At 40.5% G+C, this 12,093-nt stretch overlaps 2 long non-coding RNA genes across 3 annotated transcripts; both read left to right on the top strand.

The window, feature by feature from the left end:
• The first annotated feature begins 6,529 nt into the window (after positions 1-6,529).
• On the top strand, positions 6,530-8,583 carry LOC125305154. Its single transcript, XR_007195348.1, has 3 exons — positions 6,530-7,428; positions 8,016-8,122; positions 8,505-8,583. It is a non-coding gene; the product is annotated as an uncharacterized LOC125305154 (long non-coding RNA).
• A 14-nt stretch (positions 8,584-8,597) lies between these two features.
• LOC125305153 lies at positions 8,598-11,081 on the top strand. 2 transcript variants are annotated; one of them, XR_007195347.1, is made up of 4 exons: positions 8,598-8,619; positions 9,194-9,262; positions 9,402-9,510; positions 10,620-11,081. It is a non-coding gene; the product is annotated as an uncharacterized LOC125305153 (long non-coding RNA). The 2 variants fall into 2 exon arrangements; XR_007195346.1 differs by lacking the exon at positions 8,598-8,619 and having other exon boundaries at positions 8,928-9,262.
• Positions 11,082-12,093: the final 1,012 nt, after the last annotated feature.

The following is a 12,093-nucleotide window of genomic DNA, read 5'->3' on the forward strand; positions in this document are numbered from 1 at the left end:
TGTGTGTTCGACAGAACCACATGAAGGAGACAAAAACACTCTCATTTACCTCACACTCTCCATTTGATGCAATTTAACGATTTTGCCTTCTCATATCTGTCTTTCCTTTTCCCTCGCATTAGGAGGCAACACTTAGTTATCTGAAAAAGGTATCAAGCTCCATGTGATGAATGGTCATCTACTAATAACACAAGTTATTAGAATATAGCATCCTTGAGGAATGAATGGAACCCTTTCTGGTCTTAAGAGTCTAGTCCTCTCTTAGGATATATATATCCATATTTATGTTTATTTTTACATTTGCAGTATTTTCATATTGATATTTTAGTATGCTTGCATGTACCACTTGGGGTTGAAAGTAGAAGCTACATACAGTACATGCTAACATCCAAAAATCTCTAGAGTTTTGTAGAGAAAATTCCAGAGCAGTAGACTAATAGAGGGAGGGGGAGAGAGAGAGAATAAGGCTTTAAGACCCCAGTGTCCCTAGCAGTGTGATTGGCTATAAAAGAGCACGAGTCTCCAGGGACACTGCTCATCCACCGGCAGGGCAGACGATGAGAGGAGTGGTCCTGAAGGGCTCACTGAGGATGGGCTTGATTTATGCCAGGAGACAGCGTCTGGAACCTGGGGCGAGGCCCAACCAGTGAACATTTAGTACATTGATTTTCACACACACACACACACACACACACACAAACACACGACAGACATACAAACAAACCTGTGCATAGATGACGTAAGCTCTCTCTCTCTCTTTCTCTCTCTCTACTCTCTTTCTCCCTCCCCCCTCACACACATGCATGCAAAAAAAACCAGACAAAAAAATCACCCTCACATTCTACAAAGAGTAAACCTGATTCTGATGTATACACTGTGAAATTATGAATAAGTAAACCCTAATATAAAGCCATATAATGGCTCTATCTGAAATTAGAGAGAGAGAGAGAGAGAGATGAAAAATGAGAGTGTGTTTTTCCAAAGGAAGTAAATATATATATATATATATATTTATTTAAATATATTTGTTGAGCTTTTTTCCCTTTATCTCAATAAGATAGTGGAGAGACAGGAAGCAAGTCGTAGAAAGAGATGGGGTGGGATCACCCCCCCTGTGTTTATCTCTGTGTCTTGCTGATGTCCACCCTTGCCAGTCCTTTGTCATACCAGCCAGTCGCCCGTACCAACACCGACGTTAACTAAGAGTGACACGGCCACTGCAGGCATGTTCCAGGCCCGGACCACCTTCAGGGTGGCAAAAATACCCAGTTAAGAACTCACTCAGATGGCATGGATGGGGCCAGTAAAATCCTTTATGACGAATATTAAACAATTTTGGATTCCTAACCCATAGGAATGCCTTGAAATTTCCACATTGAAATCTGAAATGCCTCTTTATTGGATGAGGGAGGTAGCCTGGAAATCCAGACCCAAATCTAGAAAGATTTAGGGTCTGGCCATATGAGCAATGAAAATGGCCTAACTCGAGGGGCGGTACCAAGCATGCATTTGAAAATATCACTGCATGCAATTGGATAACACTACGACCAATGTTTACTGACTGAATCCTGGACTTCGACGTCGCAGTGCTGTCGTCATCTGTTTAGCTCGCCTATATATTAGAGACACTGATGTGATTGCTGCAGCTTGGCTCCAACGGCACTCGCTGAGCAAATTCAAATTGTGCTCTCGCGAGAACTCTTCATTTCCAGGGTATGAGGGAGAGGGGAAAAGGGTGTCTATTGGATCGGCTCCATTGCCCTGTGTTCTACAGTATCCCTGCTGTGACACATCTCTGCTTACTCCCCCTATCAGTAACACCTACCAATGACTTGACCGTATAATGCAAGACTTGCAGCTAGCGACAGCAGTCAGTGGGACATTAACGTTAATGGGATTGGGACTGACATGAGAGCAGCTCCTGAGCACAGAGCACTAATGAGTGAGGTGGGGTCACACAGGAAGTCGTTTATATCAGAAGACACAGAGGGTTCATACTGCCTTGCCCATATAGATCCCAAATGTGATGGCATATTAGCTCATTTCAGCTCAACTCAGCACAGCAACAGCACAGCACAGCACAACGCTCTCGCCCTATACAAGTGTAGATCCCAGCTACACCATGTCCTATACAAGTGTAGATCCCAGCTACACCATGTCAAATTATACTGCTGGCGAGTACAGCTTATTTGCTCTTAACTTGGCTTTCTTCATTGTCTCACTGTAAACATGCCGTATGATACACCATGCCTTTACTCTCTGAACTCTTCCTGTTTGTTGAGGCTTGGCTGCCTTGCAGCTCGCTCTTTGATTGGTCACTGATATGTACACCTAATTAACATTAACAATGTCTTGACAATGATGGGAGATAAGCTCATTTCAGCTCACCTCAGCACAGCACGGAGCAAGCCAAGGCAAGGCATTCATACACAGGGGTAATTCAATGTTCTTTACATAAACAAAAGCAAAGAGTACATGAACGCATACAAGGGCAGTAGTTTAAAAAGGTGCTGCGCTGTCTCACCCTGTCACAGCTGCTATTGTACATTAGCTCATCTCAGCTCATCTCAGCTCCACACAGCACAGAGCAGCACTGAACACAAGGAGAGTGCACTGAGATCCTTTGTGTAAATCAATACGTTTATGGGGCTCCCTGTCAGCTAGGACGTTTTACAAGCCTTTATCAGTGAGACTGGACCGAACGTAGCACCACAGCTACTGATTATGATTCAAACTCACACAGTTAGGTAGGCTATTCAAAAACAGTATTCGAGAAAAGTATATAGGTGCTGCAGGTAACAAAAATGTAAGGTGAAAGGACAAGTCAGAAACAACATTATGTAGTTTGTGATCTATGGGGGGTTTGTTTTAAGGAGAAGTGATAGGGAAGGGTCTCCCTAGGAAGGTCTCATAGGCAGTGCTTTAGCAACGGACATCAAAGCGCTCCTCATTAGGACTATCAGTTGAACACATCTAAAAGCACATTAAATGGTTTTCTCAAGCATCTCTCTCCAGAACGCGGACTTGGTCAGTAGTGACTAATCCAGAAGCCCAGATGTGCCTCCAGGCTTTGATTCATATCTTCCGTTTAATTGGAATCTACTTAGACGTTGCTTGAAAACCATGTCACTGCTTGATGGATGTGTCTCGTTTCAAAGCTGCTTCAGGTGTAAATTAATATTGAACAAACATTATTTTGATGAGTAAGCAAGTGTAAGAAAAGCTAGACAGGCAGTAATATATTGGATAAATATATTCAGCATTTCTGGGAGAGAGCGAGATAGTTTTGTTGGCCGGCGGTCAGACAGAAGTCATCTATCTAATCCCTAGAGGAGGTCTCCCTCCGTGGGAAAACAGTAAGAGACAGGGAAAATATCTGAAACTGGAGGAAAGACACAGGGGAATTGGATCTGAAGATAACTGTTTTGCTTTAGAAGTTGTCAGTATTCATCAGTCTTGTTTCAGCATCTGTTCAGGCTCCATCTCTTGACACTTGACACACGTTACTCTTTCACGAGTACTTTCACGCAGTTCAAAGCACATATTATATCATCGGCAATAAGGGACCCCTGTTCCTGATACACACCCACACACACACACACACACACACACACACACACACACGCATACATAGACATACACAAATAGGCCTACTGAGATGCACAGACACACCTAGGAACTCATCAAGGATGTAGCATAAAGGAAACTGTTGCCTGATTGGTCAAGAAGAAATATCAGCAGCATGAGATGAGATGTAGTTGCTATGGCAACACAGGGCAAAGTCACCCTCCACTGGCACACACCTCTACCCTCCGAGTCTCACAGAATACAGAGTCTCTCATGACATCATCTTTAGTTCCACAGGTGATGGATGTTCCATGAAGCCTTATTGTGACACCACTGCCACTGGCATGATTAAGGTTCTGGAATATAGCAAGTACATTATGACACCACAGAATCGTCGAGATTAATGATCTAGAACAGAAGAACTCCATTATGACATTATAAAATTGTAAAGGCCTAGCTCTCTCACGGCAGCAGTGGCACAGACTGATAGAGATTCATGAGTGCCACACCCTCCAATCTGTCTGATCATTTTCATTATTCTACAGGCCTGTTTTAAATTAAAGTCACCAGGTAAACTGTCAAATTCTATTCGGTTGTTAAGTCCAACGTCATGGGCCCAACAACTTTTTGGTCAAAAAACGTTATCATTATGCAGAGGATGGGTTTGCATTCACTTCCTCTGTTTGACAGAAACCCAATAAGAGAGACAGAGGAGCCAAAAAAGGGCATCCCGCTGCAATCGCTCTCAAACGTACTTGTGTCCTGACACTGTCAAATAGTATAAACTCATTACCGCAAATGCACCCACTGTCAAACATACAGATGTGTGTTGTTGTGTGATGGCTTCATTGTGTAACATTACAGATCCAAAAATCCTGAATAATGTATACGACATAAAAGGGGTTATGGCCAAGAAACTGTAGGTTTCCACTACTGGATACTACTGATGTCCTCTGCAGTTACAGTTCTGATGTGGATCTGGCTCAGATCTGGCTGAGACGTGGCCCTGATCTGGCTGTGATTTGGCCCTGATCTGGCACCATCAGCAGCAGCAGTGAGGGGATAAAGCAGCCTGGCGGGGGTCTCTTTTTACTTCCACGCTCTAGGGGCTCACCCGAGTGTGAGGTTTTCCAGAAAGCTGACTGCTCATTTTTTATGTCTGATTGTTTCTTGGCCTATACCAGCGCGTGACTTGTGTTTTTAAAAAGGCAATGAAGCTCGCTTTCCTATTGAGCGCATACTCAGCAGTTTTGTGATTCGGGAATTCTCGTCTGGTGGGACAATTACTCCCCCAGCCTTCAGTACCCTCTTAACCAATCACTGCTCAGATCTTCTCATCGGAGACCCAATCAGGCCTCCAGTATGAACACAGCAGACCCACCGGGCCAAGATTACACCGCTCTCCTGAATCACCCCGAACGGTCATCTTTCCCTCCTTTTTTAAGCATACCTCCTGTGCTATTCTTCACATCTCACATTACGCATGCCCATCAAAATCTGCAGGTCATGGGAGAGGCATCGATCCTCGCAGGGAGGCTATCGTGTTTTGCCTGCATTCACAGTGGTAGGTGGAGGAAGGCAGTGTTGCAGTTTTTCCCAAGGAGCCGTCCTTAGCCCTGGCCGCAAGATCAATCCCTGAATCCCCGCTGCCATAAATAACCGTGTTGGTTGCCAGCATGTGTACAACCAGGGAGGGGGAAAGCTTTACGTAACACAGGGGGGAATCTATGCAAAGAAAGCATGGTGGAGGCAGGAAAGAGTTGTATCATAGCTGTTCTATGTGTGACCTGTGTGTAGCCTGTAGAGAAAAGCCCTGTTTTTGTTGTGCATATAACAGAACAAAAGGATGCAATCATGGCAACCATTTACAGTTAATTACACTCGAAGGCCTATTTAGGTGGACACATGGGCAGAGCTTTGGTAGACGTCCACCTGGAGTGGTCTCCATCAGAATAATTTCAAGACAATTTGTGTTGAAAAGAGCTCAGACACTCTTAGTAATACAAGTTTTTTTTGGTTCAATGAAGCTCATTGAGCATAATAGACTCCGGAGGGGGAGGGGGGGCCGTGTACAACTAGGTGAAATTAATGGACTAGTTAATGGAAAGGCATTTTGTTAAAAGCCTCATTTTTAATTCAGTAGCACATGCTAAGGTCATGGGTTTCCATACATTATCACAGCTCAGTGTCTCTTTTAAGCAAGTGAAGATAATTGTAATGCATCTGTTTTTCGAAAGCTGTAGTATGTTAAACTTTTATTAGGCTATGCATTAGACACTATCATTTACCTTAAAATAATGGCTTCAAGCTCATATTGAGTCTCTGACACTGGCACACCCAGAAAGCCTTGTTGCCATATTGTCGCGGGTACACTCTAAAAACAGATTGGTTAAAAAAACAACTAATATCATTGGTTAAGCATATATTAGTTAATTTAACAAACAAATTGGCTATTATTAAAACAATACATTAGTTATTCATTAACCAACATCATTAGTTAAGCAAATATTGGTTAATTTAACTAAGACACATAGGTTATCCATTAACCAATCTCATTTGTTCATGGATTTTTTTTCTCAACAACCAATTTAATTGGTCAGCACTCACTTTAAGAAAATTAAATAACAAATATTATTGTTTAACCAGCTATCTGTTAATTTAACCAAGAGTTATCGGTTTACATTGAATGTACCATATCCAGGGTTTCCGTGGGGTCTTTGAAGTCTAACATTTAAAATATAAAATAGGCCTAGCCTGTATTTGTGAAGCTTCAGGAGTTTTGCCTACACTTTGCCTTTGTTAGGCTATATTGAAATTATGACAGAATTTTCTTGATTAGGTAAGGCCCCTCTGTGAAAGTAGGCTAGGCCTATAGGTCCTGTGTACATGGCTGCCATTTCTGCATAGCATGTTAAAGTTTAATGTTTTTTTTTTTTTTTTTTTAATTTCCCCTTGGGGATCAATAAAGTTCTATAATATCTATCTATCTATCTAAGTGGAGGATTTGACTGTTGATTCAGATAGACTTATACATAGTTTTCTTTAAGGCGCTCAATGCCTTCAGCCCCTTGCATTCCCCAGGGGGACCCTGCAGTTTGGACTGTGTCGTGCTCCCATCGAGCCCTTGACTGAAGCGGAGTGGTTCACAAACCAAATAGCCTATATTAAACAGCCTATATTTATTTAGGTCTTAAATTGGCAGATGCACCAGTGCGGTGCATTTTGTGCGGACCACTTGCTTGAATTGTGTCTTCTATTTGAGGGGAAGTGAACTTTTTTTCATGTGAAGTTGCAGCCTGTATAGGCTAGTCCTAAAAAGTGTAGGCTATACCCTACCCAGCGGGCACCTTGATGTCAATTTGATGTCAAGAATTAGTCAAGGCTTTGACCAACATGTTGAGCATAATTTCATACTATTTTAGCTTTACAAGCTGGCTTGCTTGTGATTGTAAAGAGGTTTAACAGGGACATGTAGTCACTATAAAACTTGGGTCATTATGATTAATGTTAAATCAGTCAAATTGATCTGAAATTGACATCACACCATATGAGAACCATAATAATCATAATAGTAGTAATAATAGCCCACTAGGCTAATGTTACTATTGTTTGGACACTTCTATCAATCAGTTTAGTAGCCATTTCAATGTAACAGTCTAAAATGGCAACAATAATTTTCACATAGGCTACGATTGTTTTTAACGCTCTTGATAAGCGCATGCGCACACATAGCAATTCCCATCCCCCACCCCTGACTGACATTTCAACTCCAGCCACCAGTGACTTCAACTGTCACTTTTCTGTCATGCAGCTGACTACATGTGTAAGCTGTTCAAACTCTGCCTGTCCTTATCATTCAAGGTAAGAATTAAAGTACTTTGTATGTCAATTGAAATACAATTGGAATTTATTAGAAATATAGCTTTTATTGTTTTCATAATGGAATGTTAACCAAATATGTTAGAATTAGCTAGCAATTAGCTAGCGAGCTAACATCGCTAACGTTAGCGATGTTAGCTGTGAATGTTAGCTTTTCCAGTAACTAACTTCACCATTATGTGGAATATCTGTGTTGAATGATGTGTTAATATCATATCTAGCAATAATTCTGTCTGAGATGTCGTTATGAATAGAGTTTTAGTTTGAATGAAATATCTGGCACAAGTAGGTTAGCTCTAGCTAACTTAGCTAGCTGCTACATTTAAAGTGTCTTTACATGTCTATTACCATGAGACACAGATGAAAGTTGTTAACGTTACCTTGCTAACTTGGGGTGTGTGTGTGTGTGTGTGTGTGTGTGTGTGTGTGTGTGTGTGTGTGTGTGGGGTACTTGCTCTGAGACATGTGTTTACTTAACATGCATGTGAGTGTAGCAGTGCTTCAGTGATGGTCTTTTCATGTTCTGTGTGTTTTTTAATTTATTTAATTTATTTAATTTATGTTTACAGACTGTGTGTTACGAGGACTGCTTCCCTGAGAATGCTGAGTGCATTCTGGAATATTCCAAATGTGTGCCACTTCCATACGGACGCCCGCAAGAGAGTTCACTCATCAGGTAGAGACACACACACACATACACATAGAATTACATTAGGGCTGTAACGATATGCAATTTGAAACCTAAATCGCAATACTCATATCCATTTAACCTGTGTCGCGGTGTGAAAAGGCAGAACCGCGACACACCCTTTCTAGTGTTTCACACAGCGCTTTGCAGCTTACAGTATAAGCAACACACATCTCCCGCCAAAAATACATAAATAAATCATAATTTCGTACCGCTCATTACTTTCATTGTAGACTATGCTTGCAACTTTACCAAATAGTATAGAAGTAAACAAAAAAGTATTTGAGGATGTATTTGTGTCTGTAACTGTGTTTAGTTTATCCCCTGTTTTTATGTGTCTGTTGCTATGTGTGCTCCATCAACTGTCTAGGTCAAAGTTGGTCTGTCCTGATGGCACTACCTGCTACTTGATGATGTCTAGTAGCCATCGCTGCTGCCTTCAACTTGGTGTAAGTGTTTGTGTTTTGAATATATTTTTTTCCATGGTGAGGGCTATGGGGTATGTTATTGTGCATGCTCTAATTTGTTTGACATATGTGCTATGTAATGCATTAAAGGTTGTATCAGCGATTTCAGGCCCAAAAAAGGCCCAAACATAAATGATCACATTCATCTAATCTTTCCTAACGATCTGCTAGCTGTCTGCCCCATAAGCAGGCCGTCAAAAAAAATGCGTCTCTGTAGGCAGCCTAGGCTCTGAGATCTGTACACAAAAACAATTGCTACCAAGAAGCGTTGGCAAACACTCAAAGGCAAAATAAAGTGTTTCAACCAATAACTGACAAGATGCGCGTTTAGGAGAGTTTTAATTGTACGGTAGTGAGGGGGAGAGAGTAGCTATCGCTGATACAACCTTTAATACAGAAACTAATCATGATTATTGCAGCTACTTAAAATGGTCTTGAATTTTGCAATTTAGCCACGTTTACCATTGTGTTGGTGGTAATGTGAGCAGTGAATATCTGCCAAACTGATCATAATCATTATTTAAAAAATTGTACAGCAACTCAATTTATTGTACAGCATGCATAATTTGGTTTAATCCTATCTTATTGACAGAGTCCTCACAAATAAACTGATATCAAGAATTAACACAGATGGTGATGGTGGCAAGTGTGCCTTCAGAAGGTATTTATAATTTATTTTTTTACACCAGATTGACTTACCTTTCCTTATTTTTTTCCTTATTTTTTACCTTTTCCTTATGGTTTTTATCTTAATCAACAATAACCAGATGTATGGCAAATGGTGTTTTATTTTTTTTTAGGTGCCACCCAGCAGTCCCAGCCTGCTTTTGCAAGTCCGATGGGGGATGATCTATGTTAAGGTCGTGTAAGCAAGAAGGCAAGTGCTGCTGCAGGCAATGTTGCGATAAGGTATGATATCACACAGGCATACTACTGCTCAGAAGTGTAGGGTCACTGTGAAATGTGACCCTGCAAAGCTTAAACCAGTCGTTTTGGTAAAATTTACAAAATTAAGTTAATGTGCTCACATGAACGGCCATTGACTAAGCTTTCCAACGATATGTATATCGAGGGTATTGCAAAAAGTATCGCTAAGATAACCGCATCCAAAGTTGGCATGGTTCTCCTGTCACATTACGCCAGAAGAGGAGAAAATCACCTTTTTAAGTAAATTGTCACGTGCGATAGTGTGAGGACACAGCAATTATTAGCCTTACGGTAGCGTGACTTTGAAGCGGATGACTGACTATGTCCAGTTTTATCAACCGAGTGAGTGTCTTTTTCTGCCCCCTAGTTCATACCTGGGACGGTCATAAGGTGTCACTATAGAATAGAATTAATGTATTTCGGGGGAAGTAAGGGGAGAAGAAGTTCTGTGTACACAGATTGTGTATAGGCCTACTTTTAAAATGCGCTAGGCCTACGTCATGATAATAAATAATACATTTTACCAAAGCGACTGGTTTCCCCTTGCAGGGTCACATATTGGTGGTGTGTATATAGTGCACATCTGCATTACTTCTAACTATCGCACCTGACTTCTAAGCTGCTAGTGTGGGGTTGCTTTTATTTGTCACACAAGCTGAGTAGTTTGCATTAAAGGTGCTCTAAGCGATGTTGGGTAACGTCACTTCTGTTGACATTCAAAGGAAACAGAGAGCTAGCTCACCCCTCGCTCCCCCTCCCTCCCATGCAACTGAAACTCTCCTGAACGTGCATCTCATCAGTGATTGGCTGGAACAATATGTTATGTTTCATGGTCCAGGCTGGACCAGGCTGTTTTTGTTGGCCATGTTTGGAGCCTGGGCTGTCCAGAGACCGGCAGCTTTTTTTTGTATTCAGGGGACAGGCAGCTAGTTGATGGTCAGGTGATATTTGTTTTATGTGACAAAAATGTTTTCGCTTATAAACATCGCTTAGAGCACCTTAATTATATTCATGGACACAGTCAATTGTAATATATGCTTACTTTCTTTTATATTCATATTTTGTTTTTTTGTTTTTTTCTGTCGCTCCAGCCTGCAACAGATATAGCCGGCCTTCTAAAATCCAAGAATGAGGAATGCCTGAAACAAGGAACAACTCGGCAGTGTATGTGAACGTGTTTACCTGTGTGTGTATGAGTGTGCATGTGTGTGGGAGTGTATGAGTGGTGTGTGTGTGTGTGTGTACAACTTGTGCTCTGATTGTGCACCAGTTTGCTCATGGTTATGTGTTAGCCTGTACACTTTTTGTTTTGTTTTAGGTGGGTGAATATTTATATATGTATGGGTGTATGCTGTAATGTATGTGTTTGTGTGTAAATCCGTTGAGTTCATATCAGATGAGGGCAACACCATGCCAGTTTGATCAGGGTATAAGCATGTATGCTTATGTATATTAGCCTGTATGCTTTTTGTTTCGTTTTAGGTGGGTGAATATGTGTATGGGTGGGTTGTTTTGTTGCTGGTTGTCTTTAAACAGTAAACTTGTTTAAAATACCCTTGTTTAAAAAGTCATTGGTTATTTGTCAAGAAACTATTTAGTTATCAGTTAGTTGGTTAATACAGCCTAGTTATATTGGTTAATTTTACAACTGAGAAAAATTGGTTGAAAATTTAACCAATCTGCTTAACTAATATGTTAGTTGGACACATATTACACGATCTAATGGTTAAAACAATCTAGTTATATTGGTTAATTTTTCAACTGAGAAAAATTGGTTGAAAATGTAACCAATCTGCTTGACTAATATGTTAGTCGGACACATATTACACGATCTAATGGTTAAAACAACCTAGTTAGATTGGTTAATTTGTCAACTAATGAAAATTGGTTGAAAATGTAACCAATCTACTTGACTAATATGTTAGTCGGACACATATTACACGATCTAATGGTTAAAACAACCTAGTTAGATTGGTTAATTTGTCAACTAATGAAAATTGGTTAATATTTAACTAAGTCAGATTTGTCAATTTGACTAATAGTTAGTTGGACACTTAATACACAATCTAATTGGTTAGTGCAACCTAGTGGGATAGGTTAATTTGTCAACTGATGAAAATTGGTTAAAAACTTAACTAAAGTCCAATTTGTCAATCTAACTAATTTGTTATTCGGACACATATTACACGATGACATTGGTTAAAATTGATTGATATCATGGTTAATCCAACTAATCTGTTTTTAGAGTGTAGGAGCATGACCCTTTTTGACAGTTTATGACAAATTGGATCCCCCTTAGCATTAATGGGTACCCAGCATGTTGAAATGTTGTTGTCTTACTTGAAATCCTATGGATGAGATCATTTGATTCATTTTACATTCATTTTTGGATCATCCTGTGAACATCCGATCTGTTTGGGTGGTGATAAAATATAACATTTTCAAGTGTGACTTTACTGTGAAATATTTCCAGCTGCTAAACTGACAGCAATATTTTACATGTGGACTGGGGCATACTTGATATTCTCCAGAAGTAATATTTTGAAGTCCCAGTAAGTCCCATTC

Source organism: Alosa alosa, chromosome 12, assembly GCF_017589495.1.
Source record: "Alosa alosa isolate M-15738 ecotype Scorff River chromosome 12, AALO_Geno_1.1, whole genome shotgun sequence".
Lineage (NCBI taxonomy): Eukaryota > Metazoa > Chordata > Actinopteri > Clupeiformes > Clupeidae > Alosa > Alosa alosa.